The sequence below is a fragment of the Empidonax traillii genome, unplaced genomic scaffold (assembly GCF_003031625.1).
Source record: "Empidonax traillii isolate 1590-97213 ecotype Southwest subspecies unplaced genomic scaffold, ASM303162v1 scaffold46:size3806547, whole genome shotgun sequence".
NCBI lineage: Eukaryota > Metazoa > Chordata > Aves > Passeriformes > Tyrannidae > Empidonax > Empidonax traillii.
The window spans coordinates 1,056,411-1,068,667 of NW_020955239.1; the positions used below are offsets into that span (position 1 = coordinate 1,056,411).

At 41.5% G+C, this 12,257-nt stretch overlaps 1 protein-coding gene across 2 annotated transcripts in view; it reads right to left on the minus strand.

Annotated features, from left to right (window-relative positions):
- The window catches only part of ZBTB20 (zinc finger and BTB domain containing 20), a 502,030-nt gene extending 489,996 nt beyond the window's left edge, over window positions 1-12,034 (minus strand). The window contains exon 1 of one of the 2 annotated variants that reach the window (XM_027878839.1): window positions 11,989-12,034. The gene's annotated coding sequence lies outside the window, so the exon portion shown is untranslated. Of the gene's footprint in view, window positions 1-3,794; window positions 3,855-11,988 lie in introns of those variants that run through there. The other variant, XM_027878837.1, reaches the window with a different exon arrangement.
- Window positions 12,035-12,257: the final 223 nt, after the last annotated feature.

Sequence of the window (12,257 nt, forward strand, 5' to 3'; positions counted from 1 at the left end):
TGCAAATTATGAGAGTTATCCAAGTAAAATAAATGTCTGGCCATCAGAGTAAACAAAGACATCATTTTACGAGTCCAATCTAAATTGTAGAGATAATCAATATGAGAATAGCAGTGCCCACAATGAAACCTGTATTAATTATGAAGAGAGTTTATGAAAGAAATTAATCATTATTATGGAGTTCGCTGTAGGAATTTAATAGCATGAGCCAATTCTACATGACTCTTATGATGCTTGAGGTCAAATATGCTGAGTTTGAAATAAACTTTAATCTACTCTGAACTAACTTTGTATAAAAAAAGAAAGCTTCTCATAAGTTCCACATTACTGCCCAAAATAACAAATCTATTCTACCCCATAAGTGCGTGTGGTCTGATATGCCATCCTGAAAATAGATTCTAATGTCTCTATTCCCTCTCCCTTTTTTTTGTTTTGGATTTTTTTTTTTTGGTTTGGATTGGTGCTATAGGAAAATTATATACACTGATTACAAGAGAAAATTAGATATGGGAGACAGCGATATATTTTTAAGCTTACTTTGTTGGTTTTTTTTTTTCCTTAAGTAACCACTCTCCCAAAATAAACACAGAAATGTTTATGGAAATAAAGAAACAAATTATAACAATTTTAGGTAGCATACCGCAGTCAAATAAATACCATTTTCTAATAAAACAAACTGGGAGAAAGCCTAATAGAACTTAACCCATAGTAACCAAAACAGCAGCTCAAGGGACTCTCTGTTCCAGAATCAGACCTTTCTCGAGAGCTTAAGATTCATATCCATTGATCAACTTCAGTATTAATCAATTAATCCCTTTTGTAAAATTTTAAATTCTCTGGGGAAAGGCTATGACTGGGAGTGGTGAAAATGACCAGCGTGGGCTTAATTCCACCTCCAGTCAAGTCCAGTCCTGATTGTTTGCAAAAGGAGAAGAACAAGACTGATGGTAAGAGCTTTTGAAAGGCCTATCCTTTGTATTTATTTGTTTTTGTGAAGTTCATCTTAAACCAAATAAAAACATGAAGATATAAGTAATGGGCCCATTTCATTATTCTGAAGTCTGTGCATGGCAAGAACTCCATGAATCAGAAGTAGATAGAGAATTCTTGGGAGATTTCTCGTTTGGGGTACTTCTGAGCATGTGTGTGTGGTGTTTGTGAGGGGAAGGAGGGCAAACTCCTGGGATGCAGCCAGGATGAAGGGGTTGGCTACCCCTGCAAGTGCACAGAGAGATGCAGCAGAAATAGGATCTTCTTGCTTTTGCAAAATGCAGGATTAGCCATTTTGGAGACTCCTAATTATGTATGCAAAGCTTACAATATGGTCAATAACAATTAGGTGTGCAAGAGGAAGAATAAACCCTTAAAATTTTACCAGAACAAACGGTCTTAAATTAAAAGAGTCAAAAAGAGCTCAGTGCGAATATTTCTGAGCTTCCTTTGTTGATGCTGTAGGATTTCTTTGAAACTGTACAGTTCTGCTTGCTAAAATCCTCTTGGCAACTACAGACTTCCTTACTTCTGATCTCATCACACACAGATGGCTAAGGCTTGTAAAATATTATTAGGGGACGTGTTGGAGTGGCCTGAACACGGGTCACTCCAGCCGTGTAATTTGACTCTCACAATTTCTCCAGATTTGTATAACCCTGAGTTCTGCCAGTGTTTCCCAAACTGCAAAATGGGAAAGGAGTCTACCTCCTCGTGAAGTGACGAGAACGTGTGAGTTAATATACATACAACTCTATATAAAAGGAAAAGTGTTACTGCTATTTGGGGAGAGTAAGATAGGGTCATGCGGACTTCAGTTTTATTCTCTTCTCTGAAACAAACACCGACAGATATAAATAGTGCCTGTAGAAAAGCAAGGGATGAACTTCTGCTTGTTTTTTTAAACAATTGGTAGCTTTTGCATGTAAAGTCTGTTTAGAAGAGATCTGAATAGTTTAATAATTAAACCAAAAATCTTAAGTTCTAAAACTATTACATTTACCAGAGTGGATTTTTTTTTTCCAGTGGTGTCATAAATTCACAGTATTTGCCCACCAGTTCTGGTTTTCATAACAAGACTGTGGTTTTTATTTTGATCACTAGTTAATTTATTGCTGCAGCACATCATTTTGCTTTTCTTTTGGAGGTTCTGAGGAAAAGTAATTCTTTACAGACACTGTTCAGATGGTATTTTTCAATTAAAAACACTTAAAGCAGAAAGGAACGATTGTCTGGTGGGGGACTGAAGATCAGAGTTCAATGCTTGGCTCTACAATAGACTCCCTGGGGAAATTTTCAAAGGCACAAATGGCAGGTTGGCACATCACTCCCATACTTGCTTTAGTGGGAGTTAGTTGCCTCTGAAAACCTCTATTTGCTTTCCCTAGATTATCCTGATCAAGTCACCTATTTTTTCTCTGTTCCTTGGTCTGCAACCACAACAGTGGAAATTCTAACATTTTGTTTCCCTCACCTTTCTCCCGACTTGCCTTATTAACTATAAGCTTCCTGAGGTTTTACAGTATGTAAAATACCCAGCACTGGTGAATGGGGCACTGATCTCATCTGGGATTCCCTAGTTTCTGTTAGAATACACACATGCAAATAACACTAATACTAATTGGGAGTCTGGAGTTAGCATTCTTATCGTATCAAGTCCAGGTTACCATGCTTCCCAGGAGCAGCACTGCTTTGGTAAAAAGCACCAGATTATCAGCCCAAGCGAATGGGATCCACAGAACAGGTGGCAGGACAGCAAGATCGGGTAAACTGGTACCAAAATCACCCATTCATTGAAAGTGGGGTATTATTAACCCTCTTCATCTCGGCCCTTGGTTTTTTTTGGTGACTTTACTTTAAGCCAACCTACTCCATTTAAGTAGACATCTTTTGAACAAAATGTTACATTTTACTGGAACAAAAAGCAAAGACTTAACAAATGGCCACAAAGGCTTTCAGAAAACAAATCATTAAACTGAGTATGCATTTGCACCACGAGAGTACAAGTACTCATCCACTGTGGTAACAAAACCAAATCAGTCTTACTTAACTAGGATGACAATTTTTATTTTCAAATGACAAATGTAAATTTCCCAAAAATGTGACACATGGAACCACTTAAAGGGAGTGAATGACAGTATACTGAATAAATGTGCGTGACAAGTAAATTCAAGAAAATGTTGATCTGTACTTGTTTATCCAAAAAGTGGAGTGCCCCACAGAATTATTCTAATAAAACTAATAATTATTTTTTCCTACTCTACTGAACTTAAATGCATTGTGACCACAAGTAAAAATAAAAACCAATTCATATTCCACGTGCACTCATTAATTATCTACTGTCCTACCAGGAATTACCATGTTTGCCAAATGAGATGAGGCTTGTGCTCATTATATTCCAGAACACCACCACTGAGCAATGACGTCTTTCAGATACCCACTAGTAGTTAAACTAGGCTTTTTATTTTTGTCCTATTGCATAAATTATTTTCTAAGCCATTCATCTTTCTCAATGATCTCTTTACAGCTGTAACCAAGACCCTAAGTTTCGTGGGCATTTTTTTCCCCTCAAGTTAATGCAGCTAAAGCCAGCAGCATTACATTAGGAATTATTTTTTATATAATATATTCACAAGATTAACACATATCTTTATGTGCTAGGCACATCCTCCATTTCCTTCTGCATCACTCAGTTTGTATCATCTATGCAATCAGTCCAGTATGCAATGCAAGATAGAATTCCTACAGTAGATGTAAATAATTCAAGAAAGTTTGTACCTAACTCCTCAGAGAGATTTACTCACAGATCACCTGTTCACAGAGTTTAAAGAGATGTCAGAAGAGTTCCAGGATTATTACAGACCAACGATGGGAAAAGTTACAACAAAGTATCCGTATTCTTACAGCGTAGAACTGAAGCTGGCTTTGATTTTGGATAAATTAACAAACTTCAAAAGGATTGGTCTAAATCTGCCAGGGGAGGAATGTTGTTTGATTGCATCATGTACTGGGATGCTGCTGCAGTCGGATCCAGAAAGAATGACGCATCACAGTCTGACATGGCTCTGATAATAGATAAGTAAACCGTAGGATTGCCAAATGAAGAGGTCAAAAAAAATCCCAACAAAAACAAAAGAGCTGATAAAGCAAATTACACCAACAGAATTTGCAGTGCAACATGAACAAAAGAAACCCAAACAAACCCCATTCCTATTACTGATGGGATGCCCCTGTGTCCCCCATGGCATCATTGCAAACGGATTCTGCACAGAGTGAGAAAGGCACAAGCCCATAGTTCTGCAGTAACAGCAGCCCACACAGAATACCACCATTTGCCAGCTGAGAAACCTTGACCTACTGGCCATGCGCCTACATTTCTGTCCTCCTGATCCACTAAATCAGTCACGTCTTAAGTCATGGTTCACAGTCATGGGTGACAAAACCCAAAGCTTTTCTGTTTGCAGCAATCATTGCATTTTCCTCCCAAAGGCAAAGCATGCTAAAGACATTTTTTATATGTCCAGAGGCCAACAGCCTGTCACTCGCTTTATACCGCTATCACATGTATCTAGGACATAGAAAGGATTATTTAAAACTCTGAAGGAGACATCTATACCCACTACATTTCCAAAATAAGGATGGCAAGTTGCTGAAATAACTTATTTAAAACTTTTTCTCAAGTACAGAGTGATAGAATTAGAGTAAAATCATCTAGAAGGGGTTGGAAACACTTTCTCATGAAGTCTTAAACATCACTTCGAGTGACATTAACTTGAGCTACATGTCCCTTTGGAGAGCAAGTGTCAGCAAAGTAAATGCATTAGTTAAAGCTTAATAGTAGTTTGGTGTTCAATATCCTGAAATATTTAATATGTTTTTTCCCAAAGTAAACTGGTATTCAGTTTTAATGAAGACATTAACCTGCTTGATTTGTAAGCTCCTGTGGGAAGTCAGTCTAAAACACTGTCACAAGAGGTAGGCAGATGTAACAAGAGCTGTGACAGGAAATCAAGCACATTTTAAATGTTAAAAAAGCAGCCAGACAATAAGTCTCAATATGCTCCTGTTTTCTTTTAGTTTTGTTTATTTTTTTTTGGTAATACGATTTCTGCCTTTTAAAGGATGGCAATTAAGGCTGGCTATTATGTAGTCTGAAGGTAACTGTGGGTACTGAAGTCTATGTGAGTCCTCACACACTGTTTTGTAAACAAGAAGTGGTAGAATACAAACTAAAAAAAAAAATAGTTTGGATCAGATTCTGAACTTCAAGACACTTTGCAGTTTCCAGCACTGTAGGATGACAGCTTTAAACTGGAATCCACTGTTAGACTTTTAGTCACAGTTTGAATTTTCCAGGCTGACTTTGAGTACAGTCTACACTGCATGAGAACAGCCGGTCTTGTGAGTTTTCAGCTTGAAATGATAGTGATATAACAAGATGAGCAAAAATGGTGAGACCCCAAGCAATTAAGGTGGGTGTGTACTCTTCCTGAAATGCATATTGGTGGTTTGACAAGGGAGACAAGCTGGCTGCTTTGTTTCACAGTAGCTGTGTTTAGTTCATGCTGTCAAGCGTGGATTCTGACACTTAACAGTATTAATATTGCTATTTCTATTGATATAATTAGCACTTCTATAAATAATAGCTAAAGCTGCCATAGCTAAGTATATTACTGCAATCAGCACCATCAGGCCCTTCTTCGTTACACACCCTCCTGGAAAGACAAGCTGATTGATCTCAACAAGAAGACAGCCAGTGAGCAACTCTGTTGATTCTAGCGGCCCAGCTAAGAGCAGCCACCACCATGTAGAAGACTCTCCTAAACAACTCGTTTGTATGTGTGAGACTAAAGTTTCTCACCAGTCTTGCACCTGCCAACGTTTGAGTGCTATTTTCAGCCACATGATAAAAAAGCCCTCACATTGAGTTCAGTGGGTGTTGTTCATACACGACAATGGGGGAGAAGTCCTACAAATCGTTTTGGAGATAAACTAGACTCAACATTTAAACTCCACCTAAATAGCACGAAGATTTTATTTATTTACTTGACAGCTATGAAACAGATAATTTCTTAACAAAACATATATTGCTGCTTTTAACAGAAGAACAGCGGCACCTGCCATTTCAATCCCTAACTTCATTCTGTTACACTTAAAATTACTGAAGAATGACAACTTTTCTAGAGGCCCAAACTTCAAGCACTTCCAATCTGTTTCAAAGAACTTTGCCCTTGTTTCACTACAACTAAAAGCCATAACTTCTACATGAGTTTTGACGGTGTTCAGTATCTTCCTTGAGGAAGTTATGCTTAATGACTGCAACTTACAGCTTATAGCACCAGTGGGAGAGGGAAGTGCACAGAACTAGTTGTGCTGGTGTTGGAAATAAAGCCTCAGGGTCTCAGAAGATGCATGCAAAAATACAAGCAGTTAAAAATTCCAGTTTTGGAAAGAGTGGGTATTTTCTTCTTTCTTCATCTTCCATAAAGTGATGTGGGTAAACACTGTACAAAGCTCTTCTGAAGGCCAATATTTACAGTGTCTGGAAATAGAAAGTGTTACGTATAAGGAAAGCAGCCTAGATGTCTGACTGGAGTTTGTTACAAAAATGCTTTAAAACTTCTGTGTTCCTATGCTTTAGTCAAATGGACGTGCTGAAGGCCGTATGGGAAATTAAGTTATTTGTGTGTACAGTTAGTATTGAGTGTGAGACGTGCACATTTTTGAATCCTGTAAGTTCTTCCCGAAACACTACTTGCTAGCTGCAGTACTTGAAAACTTAAAATGGTAAAGAGGAGACTACAATTCCAAAGAAGTTTTGTACTCCTGTACTACTAATACAGCTCACTTTGTATGAGGCCAAAGCACTCACAGAGCACTGTGTTTTTCAGTAGTATCAATGCCAAAATCATTCCTGTATAATTCCACTGATGTCACTTCAGTTATTTCAAAAAGGAAATTCATGTCTAAGCCACCTTCTGTTTTCTGATGCAAACCCAGAATAACTAGACCAAAGTTTATAAAATTACTGGCGTTGGCATTTATTGTCAAACCAAACAGTCAATGGGAAAACTGGCACCTACCATTTGAAATTATTGCTTGAGATATTATTTATAACCCTAACGGCAGCATTTCGGAATTCTCCATGTACATACCTTTGCAAATATTTGTGATGACAGCACATGGTATTATTCCCGTTGTACAGATAGGAAACAAAGACTGAGCAATTTTCCCTAAAGTCAAATATGCTATTTGTGGCAGAGCAGAGAGTTTCATGATGCCCAAGTCTTAAGCCAGGAACCAAAACCAGTAAACAAGGACTCAGTCTTCAGCATGTTTTCATGAAAATAAAAGAAGCAATAACAACTGGGTTGGACCCCATATTAGATTAAAAAATTAAGGAAAGATGAAGGAGTAATTATTTCTTTGAATGAGCAGCTACAAGAACCAGAATCAGAACTTTCCCTTATAAGAAAATTTGATAACAGTGTGTTGTTTTTTGGTATTCCTTGAGGTCTCTTTCATGAATATCTGGGAAAATAAGAGTAGAAACTGAGATCTACTGATATCAGGATGCACAAAACCATCTGCATCCCCAGATCTTTTGTTTTCTGCTCACCCTGCTCAGGCCACAAACATGGGACCTCCCAAAGCAACACAGACCTTCTAAAATCACCTCTAGTTGTGAAAAACAGTCAATGGCAATTACTTGCTTCTGCTTCAGAAATGCCCAATGATTCATGCCAGTGTTATACGAAAATTAAAGAACTGAATTTTGATTTGCTCTGATGCCCAAGATCAAGGGTCAGCATGCCCATGTAAGGGTAAACAAGCAAAGTTTACTAAAAGCTGCCAATTTGAGACACTACTTTTTTTTGTTTGTTTGTCAATACTGTAATGATTTGTGCACACTTCCTGCAATAGCTCTTCAGAGAGCTTAAACTGCTGGTAAGATTTCTTGGGCAATTACAGATGAATTCTGCTTACTTAACATTAATCTGGTACTTTGAGCAAATTAAAAATAATTATTTTTCCCCATAGCATCTTCTACATTAATATCTGCAGTCACTCTGGAATCTTAATGAGCTAAACTCAGTAAGTTCTGTCCATACTTGGCTAGAGGACAGCCTTTTCCTTCAGGATACACATGCGATCATTTGGGAACAGTTTGCAAATCTAAAATTCCACCTCGCTTGAAGGGATTTACAGCCTCACATGACAAACTCTACTGAACAATACCGAGGCCCTGTGAAAAATAAACAGAAAGAACACACTTATTTTCTAATACCAAGATGGAAATAGCAAGTCTTGAGGGCCGCCTGGAATTTGACCAAGGTTACCCAGGAAGGATCAAATCCTATTTGTCTTAGGCAGGCAGCCCTGCCGAAATCAAATAAGCCCACAGCACAGATCAGTATACTAAGGCTATGGTTTAACCTCCACGGCATGCTATAAATCCTGTGCCATAAAATAGGTGCTATGGATTAATTTCTAATCCAAATTACAACTCCTCATTGAAGAGCTGAAAACCCAATTCCCCTCACAGATTTCCATAACAAGGACAGGAGCATGCTGAGATTTTTTAAGACTTCACTTATAAAATTTTGAACAAAACATTTTCCAGGATACTCAATTAATGCAGTGACAAATAAATCACACTGTTTGAGGTAACAGAACAAATCATACACTATGACACACCATCTTTTTTTTTTTTTTATCTGCCTGCGTACCTAGTCATTAATTTACCCAATAAATTAATTCCACAAGTGGCTCTCCGAGTCATCAGTTTGAATTATCAAGTTTCTGCTGTATTTCCAAAACAATGCCAGGCATGCATGTGCGTAGGAGGGATGGGACAATGAAGCCAATAGGTGCAGCTGTGGCCTGGGAAGCAGAAGGTCTGTTCAAACTCTGTCACTGACTGCTCTTTGACATTGGGAAATCATTTCTGAGTTGTTTGATTCAGGGTCTTTCTACTACATAAGATTTTAACAACGAAGCCATTCCCCATATGCTTGGAAGGCAGAGACAAGCCTTTATGAACTTTATGAAATATCATTTTCCTCTGAAAATTAGAAACATGGACGAGGGGGAAGGAGTGTGTGCAGCCAATCTGTTTGGATTTCTTGGTTTTGAATCTTCCCCATGTGTAAAACAGGAAATAATTCAACTTTCACAAGGCATCTTTATGCAAGTACAGGTGAAAAGACCATCTCTATAAATTCAGATGATCGAATGAGCTAGCCTGTATCTTGTACATCTGGTACTGCTGCTGCACAGGACCTGAATAGTTCTCCCCTTTAGTCTGAATGCTGGCAACCCTGATTTTAAAGCAGGGGGCTTAGGGTTCCATTCCTAATGTTATAACATAGTAAGAGCAACAATGAAATCCTCAGCCAAAAAGATTTTTATTTTACTTTTTGTGCTAACACAACAAACAAGATACGTTTTAAGACTCATAAACCATTTCACTTTGGAAGACACAAGGCATTCATATCTTTAACAACTGACTAGGCACAGATTCCACATGCTATCAGAAAGTTTTCTTCTCCTAGAAATGAGGATTTTTTAAAAACACCTACAGATTAAATGATGAGATTTAAAATAATGCTAAAATTTTCTGTAATGTTCTTCCTGCATTACAAATGGACTATTAAATCAGTGAAGTGCCAATCAAATGCTTTTGTACTTTGAAAGAAAGGTTTAAATAACAAAAGCAGTTTTTCAGGCCTCTCTCTCCCTCGGTAGTCAGTGTCACCTATGCACTAATTACAACATATTTACTCGCTTTTCTAGTAAGATCCCATTTTAATAGAATTTTCAGAACATGATTTTTAAGAAAAGTTGCAATCAGAGCCTCGTGGATTCTGGTTCTTATTAATCCAGCTTGTCTAAGAAAATATAATGTTGTGCAGTAAACTTCAAGATATATGACAGGATTGAATAACAGCTCTGGATTCAGTCTCTAGCTTTAAAAATCAACTCGCTGCATGACCTCGGGTGAACCATTAATTAACTAGGGCCAAATCCTCTGTGGACTAAACACAATGGAACTAGCCAGTTTGTACAAGCCAAAGATCTGCCCCAAGTTTCCAGAAGTTTTGAATCAGGCTGGCCAAATACTGGAATTTTCATCCTATGAAAAAAATGTTCAATTCTGTGTCAGGGTAAGAAGCAAAGCTCTCACGTCCTTTGTAGCATAAAAATTCCAAGCAATTCCTTTAAAGGGGGAGAAAAGGGGAAAAAAAAAACCAAACAACAGAAAAAGGTGGAGGTCTCTCAGGGGAAGATTTTGTTAACCATGCTTTCTCCTTGCAAGCAGAAAGTAGAATCGACAGAAGTCTTCAAGGCAAGTAGCCATGAACCATCACTTTAATTTTCTGGTCAGAAAAATCAAACTTTTTTTTTTTCCCAGCAAAACTGGAATCTTCCTGCAGAATACTGCAACTTCACAGATACCACATTTTCCATTGGGATGGGAAGGATACTCCCCAACAGCTCTAATATTGTGTGCTCATTGCATCCTGTGAAGACAGCCTAGCTGCTAAAAAAACTCTTGCCTCTGAGGGTGGTTTGTGTGCGTGTGTATGTGAGAAAGAGAAGGGTAACAATACTTTCCTATCATAAATTTATTTTTGTCTTAAGTTACCCATTCTTGCAGAGCACCCCAAGATTCACGCATGCTAAATGATTCTGCATTTCTACCACCTTGGCCCCGTAAATTCCAAAGACATCGTTTCTACATCAAGAGTACATCTCTGGCATTCAGAAAGACCCAGGAAGGCGCTCGGATTTCAGGGCTGTGATACAGCAGCTGTAGACAACAACAGGTTTTATGGCGGTACTTTTCACTCCCAAATAATTACTCTGCCCTGAGAGCTCAGCTCCAGGCTTTGCACATTACTTTGCTTTACTAGACAGCGGCTCTTACTTTGTTACCATTTCCCACCTGCCGTCCAGCACAGAGGATACACGGCTGACACGGGAGGGCTTTTAACCTGGGAAAACACCGACTGGCTCCGCTGCGATGGGAACCAAAGTCTGAAAACACGGCCGGCGGTTCGGCGGCGCGTTTCCTCTCACCCAGCAAACCCATTTTCTCCGACTCAACACTCGTGGGCCCCCTCCCTGCCGACGGGGCTAAAGAATCCCGGGAGCGAGTCCCTGCCAGGGGCGATGCCCGGAGCTGGGAGCACACGGCACCGTGGGCTTTTAGAGTCGCGCTTTGTGGGACTTGCCAGAGCCTTGGCCGGGAGCAGCGAGGAACAACTTATCTGCTCCACGAGCCTTAGGGCACGGCATAAAAATAATCAAAAAAAAAAAGAATATAAAAAAGGCAGCTGAGCTCTGCGGTGCGGGAAGACGAGCAGCTCCTGCCCGGCCCCGCATCCCGCGGGGCATCCCGGGCGCCGCCTCCACCTCGGGGGTCAGGCTGGGTCAGGCTGGAAGGGAACACAGCGGTTCATCGGCTCCAGCCTCCCTGCTCGGGCAGGGCCGTCCCGCAGCAGAAGGACCCGGTGGCACACAGACCCTGTGGCACAGGACCGCGTCCGGACGGCTCCAGGATCGCCGTGCCCTCCCCAGCCCCGGCGAGTAAAACAGGCGCCGCCAACTTTTCCCAGCGCCGCGGCCGGAGGAGGAGGAGGAGAAGAAGGAGGAGGAGGAGGAGGAGGAGCGGCGCGGGGGTGGGGGGGATAAGCGGGGGGGTGGAATGTCGGTGCCAACTCTCCCTCTCCGGCCGCGCGCGCCCTCGGGGGAGCGGCCCCGCCGGGTCCCAAACTTTTTTCCAGGACGGTGAAAAAAACTCCAGGCGGCGGCGGGTGCGGGCTGTCCCCCCTCCCTCCCTCCGCACGGAACGCTCTCCTTCCCGGACCAGGGTCTCTCCCCCCTGGCCCCCCCCTCCCAGCTCCCCCGTCCCCTCGCCCGCCCCGCCCCCTGTGGGCGTGTCCCGGCGCGACCCCGCCCCCGCCCGCGCGCTGACCCCGGAAGCGCCGGTACCTCTCTCATCTTCCCGCGCCCCCCGCGCGCGCCGCCGGCTCGCGGCACTTTCAGAGGCGGCCGCCGCCGCCCCGCGGGGGCCCCTCATTGGCCCCCGGCCCCCCCGCCCCCACGGGCCGCTCCCATTGGCTCCCAGCGCCGCCACTCACGGAACGGCCCCGCCCCCCCCGAACCTCCGCCTGGGCCCGCCCCTCTCCTCGCGGCTCGGCGCTAATTCTCTATAGGCGAAGCCGGCCCGCTACGCGCACCTCCTATTGGAAAGTGCTAGC